Raw genomic sequence first — 21,988 nt, 5'->3', positions numbered from 1 at the left:
AGGCCCCCCAGTGATTCCATAAAGCAATGTTCCTTGACCCCCTGCATATTTGGGACATTTGGGGAGCAGAATGCTGGCTGCAGAGGAGAAATATTGAGGCAGAGCTAGGATGTCTCCCGCTTCTTTAAGGCTAGTCCAGCAGTGCTGGCTTCACCTCCTTCCATCCCGAAGTGCTAGGGAGTCCTGACCCCACCCACCCCGGGCAGACTGCCCGGCCGAGTATGATGAGGTCCTCAGAGATCAATCCACTGGGCTGGGTTGGTGCCAAGGAGCCCTGGCAGCCACACCGGGACCCCACTCGGTTGAAGCTGTGGCCAGGTCCCCTCGTCCTGAGCCTGCTCTGGGGACAGCTCCAAGACAACAGCCTCACCTGGGACCTCTGCAGGAAAAGTTCATAGTTTGGTCTCCTTTGGGACCAGGGTACAACAAGAGGGCATGGGGAGGGCACTGCCCTGGGGAACTGGCACCCGGGGGGTGGGAGGCAAGTAGTGGAAGGAGCCGGGTGCAAGGGTGGGGCCTCCAGACTCCAGTTCAGTTAAGGTTGCCAAGCAGGTAGGATCTTTCTGGAACTCAGATCTGATCACACCTCCCTGGAGGTCCCTTCAGGCCGGCCCTCCCTGCCACACCCTCACCAGACAAACCACATCCCTGTGCCATCCCCAAGCTCTCACCTCCTGTCATCTGAAGTGTTGCGCCTCGCACACAAGGCTCCACCTTCCCTGCCTGGCCAAGCCCTACTAGGAAAGTGAAACGTCACCTCCAGAGAGAATCAGTCACTTTATTGCCTGCTCTCTCCAGCATCTCGCAGATTTACCTACGTGTCGGAGTCTCCTACCCAACCCCGGGCAGCCCAGGATTCTGCACCCAGTAGGCCCTCATCAATGGCTGACTGAATGGGAAGCGGAAGCTAGTGAGAGGGTGGGGATGGGGTGGTCAGTCAGTCCATAGCAGCCCTGGACAGAAGTGGTCTCCCCCATCCTGCAGCTGCTCCAGGAAGCAGCCCCCTTTGGAGGGCTCCACTGAGAGCTCCTACCCTGCTGGCTGTGCCCCCTCAGCAGGGCCAGGATGGAGGACGCTACACGCTGTGCCAGGATGAGCGTCCAGTGGACCTCCCCACTAGACTCCCCACCTAGCTCCCTAGCCCGCTGCAGGCATTGCTTTTGGTTCTGGGGTTCTGCCCAGCCAGTCTCCCTATCCCAAGGCCAGGCCATCCCAGCTGAGACCCCCGCCCAGGATCCGCTGCACTGCTGGCATCTGTGCCAACCTCCTGATGACAGAGGCTCCCAAAACCCACACTGAGGGGGAGGAGAGCCTGGTCAGCCCCAGGGCAATCCGTGGGGGGGGTGGGGGTTCCAAAGAGAGGTGGCCTGAGACCAGAGAGCAGAGACAGGACCAAGGCAGGTGGGCACGTCTTCCTGGGCGGGAGCCTGGCATCAGGAGCACTGTCTGAACCACAGAGCACAAGAGGCCTGGGCGGCGGCCTGACAGCAGCTACACTCTCCGGCCTCAGTTCCCTTCTCTGAGGGAATGGGATGAGGTCATGGCCCAGCTTTGACACCTATGAAGCCTAAACACGGAGTACGAAAGCATGATTGCACCAGCCGCTTTCCACCATTGAGATCAACTGCCTCCAACTAGTGCAGAAGTTGGGTAGGGGTGCAAAAGCCCAGTCCCCTCCTTGGGGCTCAATGGGGAAAGGAGTGGGGACTGTTAGACCCACTCTGTCCTTCAGCATGGCTCAAGTCCAGATGGCAGGAACCAGACAGAAAAAAAGTCCTGGCGAGCTGGAGCCGCCCCACACGGCACTTGTCTCCGAGCCCTAGAAATGCTTGCTCACTGCAGGGGAAATGGTGACACCCTGGGACCAGGCTTCCTCCTGGCCCGCAGTCACATCCGCCGCTGTCTCTCTAAGACCCCCAGGCCCACCTCCGCACCCAGCCCACAGGCGGAACACTGCCACCTGCCCAGCCAGATCCTGACCTCCCTGTGGCCAACCCCAGAGAAGGGCCTTCAGCCCCAGCCCAGCTGGGAGATGCCAAAGGGACCTGGGGAGAGGGACTGGGGCTTAGGGTGGGACAGATTCTATTTCCTCCTCCTTTAGGGTGGGGCGGGGAAATTCTGAGACAAAGTGAAGTGCAGAGTTCAGATCACCCCCAGGTCCCATGGGTTGAGGCCTCTGCACACTCCCCTGCCCAGGCTCAGGGCCTCCCCACTGCAGATAGCTCTGGAGATAGCATAACCCAGCTAGCAGCAGCGGAGCTCAGGCACATCCAACAGAAATGCAGACTCAGACACCATTTACCACTGCTGCCCAGAGAATCCGGTTTCCCCACAAAGGGTGGGGCTGGGCACTCCCAACCAAGCCTGTCCTGCACAGCTGGGTAAGCAAGGCCACCCCCAGGGAGGTCCCCAACAAAGCCCTACCAGTCAGCCCAGGCAAGGTACAAGGGTCCCCCCACCATGCAGACTGTACAAGCCACACTCCTTCAGGCAGGCCCAGCCTACTGCCCCTCCCACCTCCCCCAGGTGCAGTTCCCTCTCTCTCTCCACCTGGTGCCACCAACCTCCCTACACTCCCCACCCCCACACAAGTGGGTTTCTAGAGGCTCTGAGTCTTGCTAATGAAGGGTGCAGTCCCCACAAGCCCTGGGCTCTATGGGCTTTAGGGGGCGGGGCAGGGAGAGCGTGGCAGGTGCAGCCCAGAGGGAAACAGGCAGAGGCTTGATGCAAGGGCTCAGCCTGCATGTGGCCAGAAATGGGGACAAAGGGGTGGGACAGGCCCTTGGATAAGGAGTAAGCAGCCTCTTCCCCTCCAGACAGGAAAGAGGGAGACCACTATTACCCACTGGATATGACCAGGAAGTTTAGGGGACCTCCTGAAGGGAGGGGCTCTAGCCACCTGAAGAGAGGAAGTGGGGAACCACCCCCTGGGCCGGAAGCTGCTTCCAGCCTGGCTCCGGAGCTGCGGGTGGGTGAAGCGAGTCACCTGGCGTCCCTGGGAGTGGGCAGTCAGGACAGAAGGAGGGCGGTGGGAGGCTTGGGGCCACGTCTTCCCGGTTGAATCACAGGATGCTAGGGTGAGGGCTGGGGACGAGGAAACTGCTTCTCTCCCCAGCTTCCCTGCCATAGAAACTGAAACTCATTTTCCCTGCCTGTGGCCCTGCTGGGAACCAGGGCATTTTTAGAAAGCGGCAAAGAGGAAGCTGGGCCTCACCCAGTGTGCAATCCCCAGTAAAACCTGTAGTTCTGCTGACCCCGGGGTTTCTCCAGCCCCAGAGGCCCGGAAGGACAGCTCATGGGACAGCTGTCCTCACATCTCCCCATGCATCCCCAAGATGGGCCTCATGTAGCCAGTGACGCCGCCCTGCACACTTCCTTGCCCTGGCAAGAGGTAGAAGGGGCAAGAGTAAAGGGCAGGAAAGTGGCAAGAAGGCTGGCTGGGGGCCTGGGGGCAGGATTTGGGGAGAGTCATGAGAGACAAAACAGGAGGGCAGGGGTGGCATGAGCTGTGGCAGAGTTAGCAGAGAGGAGAGGGGGCTGGGGACTCTGAGGGTGGGACACCTAGCTGTCTGTCTCCAGGAGCCAAACAGGAGCTGCTCTCCCTCCCTCTCAGCACCACCTCCCCAGAGGCCGGAGCTGGTGGCAAGTGGGCGCAGACACGATCTCAACCCACTCCGCCAGTGCATGCTTCAGCCCACAGCCGCTGATGGAGAGAAACAAAACGGCCTGTGGGTTCACACACCTCCCCAGACAGCCCACTAACAGCAGGCCCTGGTCCAGAGAGCCGTTTCTTTCTCCTCCTCGCCCCTCCAGGGCTTGCCCCAAACTCAGTTCAGAAGATCAAGAACCCTCAGGGGCAGATTCAGGGGCTTGACCATCCTCTGACTTCTTTGGGCTTTTTCCCATCAGGCCCCAGGCTCTGGGCTCCCTTTAACCTGGTTAGAGTGGCTGGGGGGTCATAAGCCAACCACAGACACGGGAAGCGGGCGCTGCGCTCCAGAGAGCCACCAAGATCAGGGTGTGAACCTGCGTGTGTGTGTTGCGGGGGGCTGGGGGGTGACATGTCATGTTCTTAGGGTGGTGCAGCCTGACGCCCCCTCTGCACCAACCATCTGGGTTTTCTCAGGACCCGTTGCCAGCGGGGATGGCAGAGATACAAACGCCCCTCCTCTGTTGGGGTTCCCGGTCCAGGAAGCAGGCTGAGCTGGGGATGCTTGAGCCCTGCACCCCCAAAGCCCAAGGTGCAGCAGTTGCTGGCAAGATACAGGGGAGGGCATCAAAGGAGGTGGCAGTACAGCCAGGCCTCTTGAGCTGGACACAGTGCCAGGCCCCACCCACCACAGTGCCCTCCCCTGGAAATTTCTGGATTTCAAAAGCTACTGGTGGAGGCTGGGCACAGTGGCTCACGCCTGTAATCCCAGCACTTTGGGAGACTGAGGTGGGTGGATTACCCGAGGTCAGGAGTTCTAGACTAGCCTGGCCAACATGGTAAAACCCCATCTCTACTAAAAATACAAAAATTAGCCAAGCGTGGTGGCGGGTGCCTGTAATCCCAGCTACTCAGGAGGCTGAGGCAGGAGAATCACTTGAACCTGGGAGGTGGAGGTTGAAGTTAGCTGAGATCACGCCACTGCCCTCCAGCCTGGGCGACAGAGCAAGACTCCATCTCAAAAAACACACAAACAAAACAAAACAAAACAAAGCTGCTGGTGGAGGCAGGCAAGTGGCAGCAGCTGGGCAGGGATACAGGTGCCTTCCACATCCCAGAGAAGACGCAGCCGCTCCTGAGCCTGGGGCTAGACTGCAGGCTTTGGGGTAATGAAGGGAAGGGGGCACGTGCAGCCGCCGGACCCGTTCTCCTGCTCCCTCAGCATCGTTGTGAAGGGGAGGAGTTAGAAGTGGCCCCTGGGGCCCAAAAGGCCCTGTCCATTTGGGGTCAGACACCAGGACACTGGAGGGTTTCCAGGGTGGGGTGTGCACCACACGGTGCCACAGCAACACAGGCACGGTGGGAACTGCCCTTTGCTGCAAACATTCATGAAAGTCCGCCTCTCTGCATCCCGGCAGAGTTTTCACGGGCCATTGGAAGCAGTGGCGGTCCAGCACAAGCCCAGCGGTTGGGGCAGGATGGGATGCAGCCTGGGATCTGCGTGAGAGGTCCGGTTCACTCCTGCTGGAGCTCCTTGACACTAAGGTGTGACCAGGCCATTTCCATTTGTGACTGCCCCGTGTACACAGACAGGGCTCTGTCCTGTGCTTACAAAGTAGGAGCCTGCCCAATTTCCACCTGCCTCTAGATGCTGAAAATCTGGCCTGATAGCGGAAGACAGGGTCATAGGCCCATCTCTAACTGCTGTGTGATCTTGGGCAAGCCACTGAACATCTCTGAGCCTCAGTCTGTGTATGCATAGGATGCTAGTATCCTCCCAGGGTCTAAGATCTAGGTGACTACGTCACCATGAATGCGGGCTTACCCCAGGGGCAGCCCAGCTGAGGTGCGAGGTCTCACTTACTGTTCAGAGAGGTAAGCACCTTGCCCAGTGTCACCCAGCCAGAAATAGGCCTGGGCTGGCTGGGTGTGAGCACGCAGAGCCCAGGGAGCTGACGGCGGCCCTGGCCCACACCTTGACACACTCAGAGCACTTCTGGAGACCCAGTTCTGCCCCTGGCTGCATGGAGCCCCTCAGCAGGGAGGAAAATGCCAGGCAGACACTTCTGAGCTTGTAAACAGTCATTAAGGAACCAATAAACCTAATTTCCCAGATCCTTGCCCTGGGGCTCCCTGCTTCCCAGGGAAGAGGCTGGCCCTAGCCCCAGTGGCTGCCAGGGTTTCAGGACACTTGGACACCAGCCCACCCGGTTGCTCGTCCCAAGCAGGCCTGCAAAGCCAACCGCTCATGGCCCGCACCTTGCTTTGGGGCAGCGTGGGGCTCTCTTGCTGAGGAATGAGGAGCAACAAGGGGCCAGAGACAGGACTCAAACCTGCCTTGGCCACCTACCTGCTGGGAGACTTTGGGCAAGTGGGTGCTGCGGAGCCTGCCTCCTCTGCTGTGAGATGCGGTGACGCCCCACCATGGAGGGAGCCAGGGAAGATGACAGCAGATATGAATGGACGCTGCCTGGCACACACCCAGCGCCCAGTTGGAAGCTTCTTTTATGCCTGGCTGAGCTCTGCCACGATCACTCACTTAGTCTCTATCTGAGCCGTAAGCCCCACAGGGGACAGATCTCTATTCGACAGGTGGGGAAACTGAGGCTCAGGGAGATGAAGTCACCTATCCAAGGTCCCACAGTTAGGGAGTGGTGGGGCTACAACCCCAGCCAGGGCCCTGCGCTCTTAACCTCCACACTCTGCAGCCTCCTACCACCCTGGAACTGGTGAGGGGCAGGGGAAAAAGAACGGGTGAGGACTCTGAGTGTTTGGGGTGCTGGAGTGTGTCCCGCGTGCAAAGGCCTTTAATTCATGAAGAATGGACAGCACCTAACTGCCTGGGTGGCACTGCTCGGCTTGCAAAAGACTTTTACAAACATGAGCTCATTTAGTTGAGGCTGAGGGTGACAGGCAGCTGTCATCATCCTCACGGGCGGGCAAGGTCAAAAGGGGCTTAGGCCAGGGTTCAAAGTCCTGTTTCCACTCCAAACCCCACAGCACATCCTCAATCCTCCTCTTCCAGATCTCTCTTTTTTTTTTTTTTGAGACGGAGTCTCGCCCTGCCGCCCAGGCTGGAGTGCAGTGGTGTGATCTTGGCTCACTGCATCCTCTGCCTTCTGAGTTCAAGTGATTCTCCTGCCTCAGCCTCCCGAGTAACTGGGACCACAGGTACCTGCCACCACACCCAGCTAATTTTTTGTATTTTTAGGAGAGACGGAGTTTCACTGTGTTAGCCAGGATGGTCCCCATCTCCTGACCTTGCGACCGCCCGCTTCAGCCTCCCAAAGTGCTGGGATTACAGGCATGAGCCACTGCACTCGGCCCCAGATCTTATGGCTACATGGAGCTGACAACCTGGGGAGCCTTGGCGGAGATCAGGGCAGGAAGCCATCCCCGCACCACCTGCTAGCACAGGATTGGGGGCCACACGGGGGAGGCAGAGGAGAAAACCAAGACTTGAGGTAGCTTTACCCTGCTCCCAGCCCCAGGAACCTACGCCAGGGAAAGAACAGCTGAGGGGCACCAGCTCCACGATCTGCTCCCCACCCCACCGTCAGTGACACACACACTGGCAGGCCAGGAAAACCCCCGGGGAGAGGTCAATAGTTCATGCCCAGATGGAAACCCACCCTCGTTTCCCTTGTTCACCAAGGCACTGAGGTCCCCCTACCCCAGACACACTCCTACGGAATAACAATAACAACAACAACAGTGTCACTGCTCCACATGCACGTTCCCATCTAGTCCTTGACAGCCCATGAGGCAGGGCCTTGGCCATCTCCCAAGGCTGTGCTATGGACTGGCAGCCATGCCCCTACCTGAAGCCACCCTAACACCATTATCACGACGGCTCCCCTCACTGCTCCTGCCATGGCCGGGCACTGCACTGAAGGCTGCACACCTTCACCACGGGAATCCTCACCTCACGCAACCCTCCAGGTAGATTACTGTTAGTGACCCCACTGTGCAGCTGGGGAAACTGAGGCACAGACTAGTTAAGTGACCCCATCCTATTGAGCACACACATAGATGACTGTGCCCGGCAGCCCCTGGGCCTTGGCCCAGCTACTGAAGTTTGGAATCCTCCTCCATCCTTTTCCACTGATCACAAGGTTCCCCTCACACTCCAAACAGTGTCTCCGGCCCACCTCCCGCGCTGCCCACTGGGCTGAAACCACTTTCCTGGAGGAGCCGGGCATCGGGGCTGGAACTGCCTTCCAGTGGCTTTTGGACCACAAACAACTCCCAGTTGGGCGTCCGGATACATTTGCTGAAGGAGGGGCCGTGGACACGGTGGCACTTTGTACTTCCCAGAAGATGTGTTTTTCTTTACACCCATCCAGGTCTCCTGGGAGGCAAAACGATGTTCCAGGCAGGCTTGGTTTCCCTGTGAAGCCGCCCGTGCCCTGAGAGCTGTCCCTGACTAGCCACTACCACTGCCGAGGTCAGCCTGCACTTGGGCAGGCGCAGACGTCCCCACCACTCCTCCCCCAGCCTGGCTCAGCTGGATAGGAAACCGGGAGCCACTTCCGACAGCCAATGCAGCCGGTGCAGATGCGTGAGCTCACTCTGGAAACCCCCTGGGGCAGACAGGGCAGTGCCGAGGCCTGCTCCAGAGTGCGTGGCACAGAGATCTGAGGAGAGTGTGGAGGGGGAGAGGCAGCCAGGAGGGCACACGTCTTCCCTGTGCTGTGCCAGCGGCAGGCGGGGGCCAGGCCCAAAGGGAAGCACCAGGCGGCTGAGCCATGCCACTCGGACACTCACGGGTAGGTGTGCGCAGCTCCTTGACTTCTGCTGTCATCTGTCACCTTGTCTGGGGCAGAGTTTACACAGCAAGGAGGACAGAAACCTTGGTGGAGAGGCCACCACAGTATCCAGAGCTGAGGTCACAGCCAAAACAGCACCACTGACCCCAGAGCAGGACTCGGGTCCCAGGTCACCCAAAGCATTTGTAGTGTAATTTTTTCCTCCTCTTACAGCCCTCCTGGGCTGGAAAGAGAGAGTGTGTGTGTGTGTGTATGTGTGTGTGTTTCTGTGTGTGTGTGTTTCTGTGTGTGTGTCTCTGTGTGTCTGTGTTTCTGTGTGTGTCTGTGTTTCTGTGTGTGTGTGTGTTTCTGTGTGAGTCTGTGTGTGTCTCTGTGTGTGTTTCTGTGTGTGTGTCTGTGTGTCTCTGTGTGTGTTTCTGTGTGTGTGTCTCTGTGTGTGTCTCTGTGTGTGTTTGTGTGTGTGTGTGTGTGTCTACACCAGATATAGACAGGTAGGAGTCACTGAGGGTCTGTTTGTGGGGTTCTTGGGCTGGGCCTGAGGGTGGGCAACTGGGTTCACACCTGAGCTCCACTGCTGACTTTCTGAACAACTTTGTCTAAGTCTGGGTGCTCAGCCCTGTCCCTCAAGAGGCTCACAGCAATGGAGGCCACTTTTGTTTTTTGTGCAAATGAAAAGGTGGGAGTTTCACTTCGGCCTTTTACAGTCGAGAGACCAAAAAAACAAAAATAAAAACAAAAACAAACAAACAAAACCCCACCAGCACCAGCAAAAAGAAGCCAGGCTCGAAAACCTCCACCAGGGTTCCCAGGCAAGAAGGCCCAGACCAGTAGTGAACAGATGGGTGTAATGGCTACTGCAAGAAAACGGGGAGGGAGGGCAGCGAAGTGGCTCTGGCTCCTGGGCATGGACGTGGCTGCTTCATCCGATCCCCTCCCACCGTGCCAGCCACCCCTCCTCGTTGCCAGAAAACTGGAAGTACATTCCTCCAGCCCAACACAAACAACTCTGAGTCATCCCTACTGGGGGGCCGCCTGGCCTGTGCTTTGATGTCTCCCATCTCTCACCTCTGCTTACACCACAGGCAGGGTGCTCCCACCCCGCCAGCAGCTGGGCCCACTCCAGGGCTCATCTGCTAACCCAGGGTGCCCTCTTTATTGCAGGAGGAAAGCAGCCTGGGGAGCTTTTAGGAATTAGGAGCCCTGATACTCCTTGGATGTCGCTTTCAAAAGGTGTACATCATTGGAGGAGTTAGGTGTCAGTTCAGAAGGGAAAATTCCAGCAGTCACATGGTATCAGGCACCCATGCCAGCCTCAGCAATTCAGCTTTGGGAAAATCTATGGGAACAGAGTTCATCCTTTGCCCACCCTTGCAGCCCAGGGATATTTGAGCTCAAGGGCTGCCTCAGCCCAGCCTTCCTGGGAGACTGCCCTGGGGTTAAGCACTCCAGGCCTGGGCTGCGAGGGGGTCCCCTGTTCCCAACCTCTACCCCACGGCACCCAGACCAGCTTCCTGCAGGGCCGTGGAGATTGGGAACAGTGGTGGCTCATGGCACCAAAGGAGAACTCTTGCAAGGGGAGTAAGTGTCCTCACACTGCCTTACCCCTTATCTCATTCAGGTTTATTTCAAGTTCCTCTTCTAACCACTCGGGAAAACTGAGGTAGTTTCCCCAGTGAGGGAGCATCATTGAGAAGGAACCTGACCGACTAGGTGCTGGGCAGGGTTTCCCAGCCTCAGCACAGCACAGCACAGCACAGCACAGCACTTTGGGCTGGATAATTCCTCGCTGTGCGGACTGTCCTGTGCCCTGAAGATGTCTGGTGGCGTCCCTGGTCTCTACTCACTACCTGCCAGTAACAACACTCACTTCCCCTCCCAAGTGTGTGACACCCAAAATCACTCCAACATTGCCAAATAGCCCATGGCAAGCAAAGTCGCCCCTGGTTGAGAACCACTGCTCTAAAACACGCCTCCCTTTCCACTCCACTCCCTGCCCTACAGACAGTGATGGTCAAATAAGACAGATGCTGGTCTCATTATTTTACCAGCAAATGGTACACACTGGGGGCCTGATGCCAGCCGCCCAGGCAATAGCAGCCTCTCCCCATGTGGGGTCAGCTCCCCCCGCCTTCTGCTCCTCAGACACACCCGCTGCCACCCTCTCAGTAGTTCCAACCCTAGAGCCCCCTCCGTTGATCTTTCATGGAATGGGACAGGACCAAAACCTAGGCTTCCTTTGCGCCCTGGCGTGGGAGTGGGGCGGGGTCTGTACCCTAGGGGACTCATCCGTCTCTAACCCAACGCCCTAGGGGGACATCCGAGGGGTCAAATAGGTAAAAGGCAAGCCCAAGCCAACCTTCCCCAGCCCCTCCATCCAGAAGTCAGGACTCCTGGGCCCAATTTCTGAGCTCCGGTCCAGCCCCGCTGTGTGAGTCTGGCTCCCTCATCCCCATCCCCGCACTTGTTTCCACCTTGGCCGGCTCAACCAACAAACTTCGGCCTCAGATTGCCCGGTGCTCTCCCGGGAGAAAACGGAGGGGAGAGAAGGGTCTGAACTGCAGGCACTTCAGGGACGCAGGCGGCACTGCCCTGCGCAGTTCCCTCTCTTCCTCCGGAGGTTTAAACCTCTGCCCAATCGTCTTGCCCCTACATCTGGCGCCCCGTTACCCAAGGACCCCTTAGGCGTCCTGATCGAGCCGAGCTCTAGGGGCCAGCAGACCGGGTCCAGCGGCCCCGCCGGCGCCTTCCGAGCCAGCCCGGGCCTCCAGCCGAGCCCACGTGGGACCCAGGCGCTCCGCAGGGCGGGCACCGGGCACAGGGCACCCTCCCTGGCCGCGCACCACCGCTCCAGGGCAGGCTTGGGCACAACCTCGAGACCCTTCCAGCGCCTGTGGCTGGGCTGCCGTGAGCCCTGCCCCGCTCCTCACCCCGCGCTCACCTCCCTGCGGCCCCAAGTCCCCGGGACGCAGCTCCGTGCGGCGCCTGCGAGCGGCTGGGCGGTGGCTCCTCGGGGGCGGGGCGGCGGCGCTCCGCCTCTTCCCTACCTGCGCGCGGGCGGTCGAGGGGACGGGCCGGGCTCCGGGGGGCGGGGCCGGGCTCCGGGGGGCGGGGCCTGCCGGTCGCAGCCTTTGCTCTGTCTGCTTCCTGGGTTCCCGCCTCCGCCTTCCACCCAGCTGGGTCCCCGCCTGGGCAGAGCCCTGTTTTCGCCCGAGCTGGTCTCTTCAGGGCGCCGTCCTTTCTCTCTTAGCGTCCTCACTCCACCCCAGACCAAACACGTCATCTAGGTCTGGATTGCTGTCTTTAAGTCGCCCCTTCCCCTCAAGAAAAAGCACCCAATCTCCCATCCCCTTCCTCCAGCGCCCTCATCCTCAGGCCAGGTGGGCCTGTTCCCTTGACCCTTTTAGTCTCTAGTCACACTGTACCCGGGAAGCTGGGCCTGAACACCTCTCCCTCCTGGACCCCGAGGCCTCTCCCCTAGCTCTGCTGTGCCCTTGGGTTGGGAACAGGCTCTCCGTGGAGGTCCTATCTGCATTTGCCCTGTAGCTAAGGCCAACATTTTTGACTCCTGCCGCCCCCACCCCCGCAAACACCCCGTAGAAGCATTGACAGAACCCACCCAGCTCTGGCCCTTCCAGCTGCCATGTGGGCCAGAGCCAGACTGGAGACCGGGGACGCCGGCGACACCTGGCCCCTTGACTTGGGTCTGTCTGCCCAGGTGGTTCCTTCTCTCTTCCCTGGACTCCAAGGGCCTGACTCTTGGGACTAGAGAAACAAAACCTTGGCCAGGGCAGCTAGGACCGAACTCCAAGGTCTGGATGCCCCGTTCTCAGCCCCAATGCTTATCATCTCGCCTGTCCCGCTCCAGGAGGCCAGGCCAGGAGAAGCAGAGTTTGAAGAGACTCAGCCTTGGAGGGGCGGGGTTGGGGGTGTCAGGGCCAAGGCAAAACCTCTGGACTGTAGAGAGCTCCTGAGCCACCCTGCCCCCCAACCCAAGGACTCTGGTGTTTACTGCTGACCCGGGTGGAGGTGGGGAGCACCTGGCTGCTGGGGATTATCCTGAGAGATGCATCTCTCCTCCCCAGCTTTGGGGCCACAAGGAGGGCACAGGCTGGAAGGAGGGGGAGTGGGCCAAAACTGCGGGTTGCTCCTAATAACAAATGTAAGAGACCATTTATTGTGCGACCAGCACATTCCAGGCTTATGTGCAGACAGGAACAAAACCCGGGTCTGCCCACAAAGTGCCAGCATTCTACAGGGAGATGTTGGAACTCAATACTGTAACAGGAGGGGTGAGAGCAGCTAGCCATTCCAAAGTGCTTTAGTCTATATAATCTGCGGTACTGGTCTATGAAGTAGGCACCATTATGATCATCCCCATTTTAGGGATGAGAAAACTGAGGCAGAGGGCGATGTGAGGGGAGCAGCTGGGGTTTAAACTCAGTCACGATCTGACTTTAGACTAACAAACACGCTACGAATGCCTGAGCTGGGTCCTCTCTCCTGGAGCTCTACTGGAAGCTCTGTAGGAGTCCCCAGGAGGGGAGGGATTCATGGTGGTGGTTAAGCGAGTGTCAGGGATTTGTCCCGTGCAAATATGGCATGCTGCCCGGCCACATAGGTGCAGGGATGCTGATCACAGCCTTGGCTGCAGCAACACGCACCTGTGAGGCCAGAGAGGGAAGTTAAATAGGCCAGGAGTATATTTGTGATAATGTGACACAGCTGTTAAAAGCAATGAGTCAGTTATCCATGTACTGATAAAGGAATTATCTCCAACTTATAGTAAGTTTAAAAAAGCAAGCTGCAGGCCGGGCGCGGTGGCTCAAGCCTGTAATCCCAGCACTTTGGGAGGCCAAGACGGGCGGATCACGAGGTCAGGAGATCGAGACTATCCTGGCTAACACGGTGAAACCCCGTCTCTATTAAGAAATACAAAAAACTAGCTGGGCGAGGTGGCGGGCGCCTGTAGTCCCAGCTACTCGGGAGGCTGAGGCAGGAGAATGGCGTGAACCCGGGAGGCGGAGCTTGCAGTGAGCTGAGATCCGGCCACTGCACTCCAGCCTGGGCGACAGAGCGAGACTCCGTCTCAAAAAAAAAAAAAAAAAAAAAGCAAGCTGCATGTTTAGTGTAATCTCATTTACCTAAATTTAAATAGAACAGACATATATATGTTGGTAGATCCACAAAAACTTTCTGGAAGGATATTTGTGGGGTAACCCTGCAGGGGTTAGGGGGAGAGAGGCACTTGCTTTTCATTTTGTATCATGTGCATATATTACTTATATAACTTAAAGAGAAACACTGTCTAAACTCTTTGTTTTTTTTGTTTTGAGACGGGGTTTTGGTGTCACCCAGGCTGGAATATAGTATACTCATGGCTTACTGCAGCCTCGACCTCTGGGGCTCAAGTGATCCTCCCACTTCAGCCTCCTGAGTAGCTGGGACTGTAGGTGCACGCCATCCTTCCTGGCTAATTTTTTTTTTTTTTTTTGTAGAGATGGGGGGCGGGTGATGGTGGCGGAGTTTCACTACGTTGCTCAGGCTGGCCTCAAACTCCTGTATTCAAGTGATCCTGCTTTAGCCTCCCAAAGTGTTGGTGGAATACACTTTGCATATTTTACTTTTATAACTTAAAGAAAAACACTGTTGGCCGGGCTCAGTGGCTCATGCCTGTAATCCCAGAACTTTAAGAGACCAAGGCAAGGCAGATCACCTGAGGTCGGGAGTTCGAGACCAGCCTGACCAACACGGAGAAACCCCGTCTCTACTAAAAATACAAAATTAGCCAGGCGTGGTGCACATGCCTGTAATCCCAGTTACTTGGGAGGCTGAGGCAGGAGAATCGCTTGAACCCGGGAGGCAGAGGTTGCAGTGAGCTGAGATTGCACCACTGCACTCCAGCCTGGGCAACAAGAGGGAAACTCTGTCTCAAAAAAAAAAAAAAAAAAAAAAAAAAAAAAAACAAAGAAAAAGAAAAAGGAAAGAAGTGAAAAACACTGTCGGCCGGCCGTGGTGGCTCACACCTGTAATCCCAGCACTTTGGGAGGCTGAGACGGGGGGATCACGAGGTCAGGAGATCGAGACCATCCTGGCTAACACGGTGAAACCCTGTCTCTATTAAAATACAAAAAAAAAATTAGCCGGGCGTGGTGGCGGGCGCCTGTAGTTCCAGCTACTCTGGAGGCTGAGGCAGGAGAATTGCGTGAACCCAGGAGGTGGAGCTTGTAGTGAGCCGAGATCGTGCCACTGCACTCCAGCCTGGGTGACAGAGCAAGACTCCGTCTCAAAAAAAAAAAAAAAGTAAAACACTGTCTAAGCTTTTTTATTTTTATAGACCTACAGGTGTAGGGAAGATCTTCACAGATTGGGATGGGGAAAGGGATTTCTGGTGGGAAGAACAAGAACAAAGACACAGTCAGGAAACTGGCTGTGGTGGGGAAGCTTCTGGTGCTACGGCTTGGCTACATCGCAGGCTGTGTGAGGAGGAGGACAGGAGAAGCCTGGGAGGCAGGGGGGCCTCAGGGTGGAGGCTGCTGTGTGTTCAGATAAGAGTTTTGCTTTATTCTATAAGCAACGGGGAGCCGTGAGGCATTTTCAACTAGGAAATTGCACCCTCATATTTTCTGCTTGTGTAGCCTCCTTTGAAACATGCTTTCACAGACACTATTTCATTTATTATTATTATTATTTATTTATTTATTTTTAAAACGGAGTCTCGATCTGTTGCCAGGCTGGAGTGCAGTGGCACTATCTCCACTCACTGCAACCTCCGAATGCTGGGTTCAAGTGATTCTTGTGCCTCAGTTTCCCGAGTAGCTGGGATTACAGGCATGTGCCACCACACTCAGCTAATTTTTTTTTTTTGAAATGGAGTTTCTCTCTTGCTGCCCAGGCTGGAGTGCAATGGCGCGATCTCAGCTCACCACAACCTCTGCCTCTTGGGTTCAAACGATTCTCCTGCCTCAGCCTCCCGAGTAGTTGGGATTACAGGCATGCGCCACCATGTCCGGCTAATTTTGTATTTTTTTAGTAGAGATGGGGTTTCTCCATGTTGGTCAGGCTGGTCTCGAACCCCCAACCTCAGGTGATCCACCTTGGCCTCCCAAAGCACTGGGATTATAGGTGTGAGCCACTGTGCCCGGCCTATTATTATTTTTTGAGGCAGTTATTTGCTCTGTCACCCAGGCCAGAGTGCAGTGGTACAATGGGAATCACTGTAGCCTCGACCTCCTGGGCTCAAGTGATCCTCCCACCTCAACCTCCTGAGTAGTTGGGACTACAGGCCACCACACCCGGCTAATTTTGCTTTATTATTTGTAGAGATGGAGGTCTCACTGTGTTGCCCAGGCTAGTCTTGAACTCCTGGACTCAAGCAATCTTCTTGCCTCGGCCTCAGCCTCCCACGGTGCCGGGTTTATAGGCATGAGCCACTACGCCCAGCCTATTTTATTTTTTAAATCTTGACAACAATTCTGCAGATAGGCAGGTCAGGCTTTACAGATGAGGACACTGAGCCTGCTGTGGAATTAAGAGCAGCGACTCGCAGTTTGACATTGAGAAGCTTTGGTCCTCAGTGAGTACTGCCTTAGAGGAATGTAGGAGAATGTGCCCCAGAGAGGGAACCACCCTGGGAACTGCACACCCTGAGACTCCCTCAAGACTCACCTTGTGATCCTCGGAAGAAAAGGGCAGAGGGTTTGGAAGCCATGAGCTGGCGAACTCAGAAAAGCTCTGACAACACACCTATGAAAGACGCCCTGGTATTTGTCCATGGGAATAAAATATTAGGGGTCTATGGTTAGTTTTTTTCATTTTTAGAATGTGAGTGGGCTGAGTGCGGTGGCTCACACCTGTAATCCCAGCACTTTGGGAGGCCAAGCCAGTGGATCACTTGAAGTCAGGAATTTGAGGCTCGCCTGGCCAACATGGTGGAACCCCTATCTCTACTAAAAATACAAAATTAGCCGGGCATGATTGTGTGTGCCTGTAATCCCAGCTACTTGGGAGGCTGACACAGGAGAATCGCTTGAACCTGGGAGGTGAGGCTGCAGTGAGCCGAGATCACGCCTCTGCACTCCAGCCTGGGTGACAGAGCGAGACACCATCTCAAAAAAAAAAAAAAAAAAAAAAAAACAGTGAATATTTTGAATGAAAGGATGTTGGATGCTGACTTCCTTGTCAAGGTTCAGAGAAGTGTAGGACTGTGCCCAAGACGGCACAGGTGGTGAGAGAGAGCAGGGCTGAGTGCTGGGCCCCACACCCAGACTCTTTCCAGCCATCCCGGCGGACCATTCCCATCTTTCCGAAGGCCCATTCTGGCTGTGCTTAGAACAGATGGGTTTGGGCAAAAGTGGGGAGACCAGGTGAGAGGGGCCAGGGGAGTGGCTGGGGGAGCAGAGTAGGGGGAGGGATGAGAAGAGCATCTCCTCTCTTCGGAATTTAGCTGACACAAGCCCCCAGACTTCCTCTCCATATGGATATATGAATTTACCTCCCCTTACTCCTGGGCCTCCAGCAGGCAGAGTCGGCGGCGGGAGTGGGATCAGGTGGGGGCCCCAGAGAAAGGAACCACAGGATCTTGCCGGCAGGGCCACAGCGATTGATGGTGCGGCGTTGCCATCTGGTGGCGAGAAGAGGTACCGCGCCAAGGAACCCACCTGGTCTGGGGAACCTGGGGAAGCTGCAGTCTTATTGCTCCCCGCACCTGCTTTCTCACCAGATATCCTGGCAGTCCAGCCCGAAGGTTAAAGGCACAAGGGCACAGGCTCACTCTTAACAGGACTCATCAGTGGTTAGCAAGATGCCAAAGCCTCTTTAACGCCTCTCCTTGCCACCCTGCTTGCCTTTACGACATCATGCCCAGGGGTGCACCCGTGAGTGACCTTCTCTCTCCAGGGGTCCATGGGCCACCAGACCCTTAGGCACGCTGGGAGCTGCCTGCCACCAGGGGAGAAGCCAGGGTGCCTGTCATTCCCAGGTGCTGGGGAGGAGGTGGATGTGGTCAGACTCCTTAGGCCCAGAGATACTTTTCAGCTGTTTCCTCCTGATGCTATTCCTTCCCTCATGGTGCCCTTGAAATCCATCTCCACCTGCCTGCCAGCAGATTGCTCCTCACCAGTATTCTCACCCAACCATCAGCCCTCCACTGGGTCATCCTAGTCTCAGCCAGGGCTCGGTCATTCCCACCAGCCCTTGGGAATGGACTTTGAAAGCTATTTCAGAGCCCCTGTCACCTGCTCAGCCCAGCTGTGCTCATCTTTCAGGCGCCCATCACTGCTGTATCTCCCTCCCCAACCTTGGAGGCCTCGGTCACCCTGGGAGGAGAGCGAGGCCCTGGAGAATGGCGCTGGCCTCGGGGGCAGACAAATGCTCAGGTACATCCAACTCATCAATAATTAGCTTGTGAGGTTAAGCAAGTTACTTAACTTTGGAATACTGAGGCTGTCCTACAAACATGCCACTCAGAAGCCATAAACCAGAAGATAGACAGATTAACATAAATGCCACCAACTTCCATGCCACAAAAAGCACCGCAGACAACGTTAAAATCCAAACAGCTGGGCGAGGTGGCCCATGCCTATAATCCCAGTACTTTGAGAGGCTGAGGCGGGAGGATCACTTGAGGACAGGAGTTCGAGATCAGCCTGGGCAATGTGGGCAGACGCCATCTCTACGAAAAAAAGAAAAAGAAAAAGCCGTCTAATTTTCATATTTTTGTAGAGATGGGGTCTTACTATATTACCCAGGCTGGTCTTGAACTTTTAGGCTCAAGTGATCTACCCTTCTTGGCCTCCCAAAGTGCTGGGATTACAGGTGTGAGCCGCGGCGCCGACAGTTTTAACTTATTCATCATAGGACCCTCTGCCCCCGCCCCACAGCAACCAGCTGCAGTCTACTGGCCCATCCTCCCGACTCCTTCTGTTTCTTTTTTTTTTTTTTTTTTTTGAGACGGAGTCTCGCTCTGTCACCCAGGCTGGAGTGCAGTGGCCGGATCTCAGCTCACTGCAAGCTCCGCCTGCCGGGTTTACGCCATTCTCCTGCCTCAGCCTCCCGAGTAGCTGGGACTACAGGCGCCCGCCACCTCGCCCGGCTAGTTTTTTGCATTTTTCTTTTTAGTAGAGACGGGGTTTCACCATGTTAGCCAGGATGGTCTCGATCTCCTGACCTCGTGATCCGCCCGTCTCGGCCTCCCAAAGTGCTGGGATTACAGGCTTGAGCCACCGCGCCCGGCCCTTCTGTTTCTTCAGTTGCCCTGGTTGCTTCAGGTGTAAGCCCGGGGTGGCCTCTGTGCCTTCCCCAGTCCATCCTGCATAGGCCACCAGCTCTGTGGCCACTACTGCTCCTGTTCCAGGATCTCCACTGGCTCCAGGTCACCTCCCAAAGACAGTCCGAGCGCCTCAGCCATCGAGGGCCCCAAGACCTGGCGCCAACACACTTCCCTGGTCTTACCTGGCTTGTTCTCCATCACAGGTTTGACTTTCTCTAGCTCCCGGTCTCTGCTCACTCGCCCCCAGGGTCTCCACCGCTGACACGGTCTTCCTTCCTCACGGAGCCTTGAGCCACTCTGCGCCCTCTTTCTCAGAACCTTCCTTAAAGCCCATTCTGGACAAGCGCCCTCCTGTGTGGTGTCCACGCCCATGTACGCAACCTCCCTCTTCTCTCATGGAGAGGTTTGAGAGGAGAAACAGGACCTCATTTAGTCTCTATTTTTTTTCTTTTTTTGGAGACAGAGTCTCACTCCATTTTCCAGCCTGCAGTGCATTGGTGCAATCTTGACTCACTGCAAGGTCTGCCTCCTGGGTTCACACCATTCTCCTGCCTCAGCCTCCCGAGTAGCTGGGACTACAGGCGCCCACCACCACGCCTGGCTAATTTTTTGTCGTTTTAGTAGAGATGGGGTTTCACCGTGTTAGCCAGGATAGTCTCGATCTCCTGACCTCGTGATCCGCTCGCCTTGGCCTCCCAAAGTGCTGGAATTACAGGCGTGAGCCACCGTACCCGGCCCTAGTCTCTTTGAAAAAAGAAAATAGTGATGGGGTCTCACTCTGTTGCCCAGGCTGGCCTCGAACTCCTGGGCTTAAACAATCCTCTTGCCTCCACCTCTCAAGTAGCTGGGAATACAACGGCGAGCCACCATGCCCTGCTTAACATGATTTACTGATGGATGGGATGTGAGGGGTGAAAGAGAGGACAGTTGAGGAGGACTCCACGGCTTCTGGCTTGTTTAAACTGGCAAGCAGAGTCACCACTTTCTAGGGGAAATAGCCAGGGGAGAGGAGGCTTTGGCAGAGGTTCCGCTTTGTCCACACGAAGCGTGAGGGGTCCAGGAAGCAAATGGAGGCTACAGGCTGAATCAGGACAGAGATGTCAGGGCTGGGATTTAAATTTGGGATTGGATGAGCTCACTGAGAAAAGAATGTGGGAAGAGAAGAGGGGCGATGACAGAGCCCTGGAGCCATCAGCTTTGAGGCCAGAATAAAGGGACCAGGGAGAGGGAGGATGTGGGGAGGGAGGATTAGGAAGGGGGAGGTGGCATTGAGCTGAGATGGAGCTACTGCATTCCAGCCTGGGCTACTAAGCAAGACCCTGTCTCAAAAAATAAAATAAAATAAAAATAAAAATTACAAAATAAGGCCTGGTGTGGTGGTTCACGCCTATAATCCCAACACTTTGGGAGTCTGAGGCAAGTGGATCACCTGAGGTCAGGAGTTCAAGACCAGCCTGGCCAACATGGTGAAATCCTATCTCTGCTAAAAATACAAAAAAATTAGCCGAGTGTGGTGGTAGGTGCCTATAATCCCAGCTACTCGGGAGGCTGAGGCAGAAGGATCGCTTGAACCCAGGAGGCGGAGGTTGCAGTGAGCCAAGATCACACCATTGCATTTCAGCCTGGGCAATAAGAGTGAAACTCTGTCTCAAAAAAAAAAAAAAAAAATTACAAAAAAATCTAATAGAAATTTGCTAGAAAGGATAAGAACAGACCTTTCACAGAAGAATAAATAAAAATGATCAATGAATATAGAAGATATCCAACCTCACTAGTAATTAGGGAGATGTAAATTAAATCTGTGATGATCCCTAGCAACCAGATCTCCATGTCTGAATGGCAGGTGCCACTCAAGGAACCCTGGGGAAGTGGCTCCCTGGGGAAGTGGCTGGCTCCAGGGTCAGGGCCAGGGCCAGGCAAGTGCATGGGGAGCCTGGCATATACTGTTTGCAGTAGAAAGAAGGAAGCTTTAAAAGATTAATGGGGCCATGTCAAAAAGACACAGGAGCCAGCTGGAAGGGACTCCCACTGACAAAGTTGTAACAATTTGAACATCAAAAAGAAAAATGACTGGCCGGGCGTGGTGGCTCACGCCTGTAATCCCAGCACTTTAGGATTCCGAGGCAGGCGAATCACAAGGTCAGGAGATTAAGACCATCCTGGCTAACACGGTGAAATCCCATCTCTACTAAAAATGCAAAAAAATTAGCTGGGCGAGGTGGTGGGCACCTGGAGTCCCAGCTACTCAGGATGCTGAGGCAGGAGAACGGCATGAACTTGGGAGGCAGAGCTTGCAGTGAGCCAAGATTGCCCCACTGCACTCCAGCCTGGGCGACAGAGCGAGACTCTATCTCAAAAAAATAATAATAATAAATAGTAAAATAAAATAAAAATAAAATTCATTTGTTCCTGAGACACTCAAACTGGAGAAATCCAGGAAAACTCTTGGGACCCCACCGAAGCATTTATTCAACCAAAGTCTTGGCCAGACACAGTGGCAGGTAATCCCAGCACTTAGGGAAGCTGAGGTGAGAGGAGCACTTGTGCTCAGGAGTTTGAGACCATCCTGGGCAGCATAGCAAGACTCAGTTTCTGAAAGAAAGAAAGAAAGAGAGAAAGAAAGAAAGAGAGAGAAAGAAAGAGAGAGAGAGAGACAAAGAAAAAAGAAAGAAAGAAAGAGAAATTAGTCGAAGTTGGTGACGTGCATCCATTGTCCTAGCTACTCAGGAGGTTGAGGCAGGAGGATCACTTGAGCCCAGGAGTTTGAGGCTGCAAGGAGCCATGATTGTGCCACTGCATTCTAGCCCAAGCCAGAGAGCAAGATCCTACCTCTTAAAAAAAAAAAAAAAATTATCGGGCCCAGAGAGGCAAAAAAATTTAGCATCTATCCGGCCTTTCCAGTAGAAACTGTATTTCGAAGCAGCGGAATAGTCCGGGTTGAGGAAGGAATGCTTGCTTTACAGAAGAATGCCAGAGGTATTAGGTATTTCTGGCTGCAAAACAATGTATCCCAAAACTTAGCTGCTTGAAACAGCACACGTTTATCATCACACAGTTTCTGTGGGTCCAGGAAACGGGGCGTGGCTTAGCTGGGTCCTTGGGCTCAGGGTCTCTCATAGGCTGTCTGTCAACGAGGTGTCGGCTGAGTCTACAGTCATGTGGAGACTTGACTGGGGGACACTCGCGCGGTGACAGGATTCAATGTCTCCCTGGCCTGTTGGATTGAGGTTTTCTTTCCCTACTGGCAGCTGTCCAGAGACAGGGACGCTATATGGGAGTGTCAGCTGGGCAGTAGCACAGGAC

The 21,988-nt window shown here is 55.4% G+C and overlaps 1 protein-coding gene across 1 annotated transcript in view; it reads right to left on the bottom strand.

Annotated features, from left to right (window-relative positions):
* The window catches only part of RHBDF2 (rhomboid 5 homolog 2), a 29,294-nt gene extending 17,837 nt beyond the window's left edge, over positions 1 to 11,457 (bottom strand). The window contains exon 1 of the mRNA XM_008011648.3: positions 11,357 to 11,457. The gene's annotated coding sequence lies outside the window, so the exon portion shown is untranslated. The remainder of the gene's footprint in view (positions 1 to 11,356) is intronic.
* Positions 11,458 to 21,988: the final 10,531 nt, after the last annotated feature.

Source organism: Chlorocebus sabaeus, chromosome 16, assembly GCF_047675955.1.
Source record: "Chlorocebus sabaeus isolate Y175 chromosome 16, mChlSab1.0.hap1, whole genome shotgun sequence".
Lineage (NCBI taxonomy): Eukaryota > Metazoa > Chordata > Mammalia > Primates > Cercopithecidae > Chlorocebus > Chlorocebus sabaeus.
This window is presented reverse-complemented; position numbering and strand designations above follow the sequence as displayed.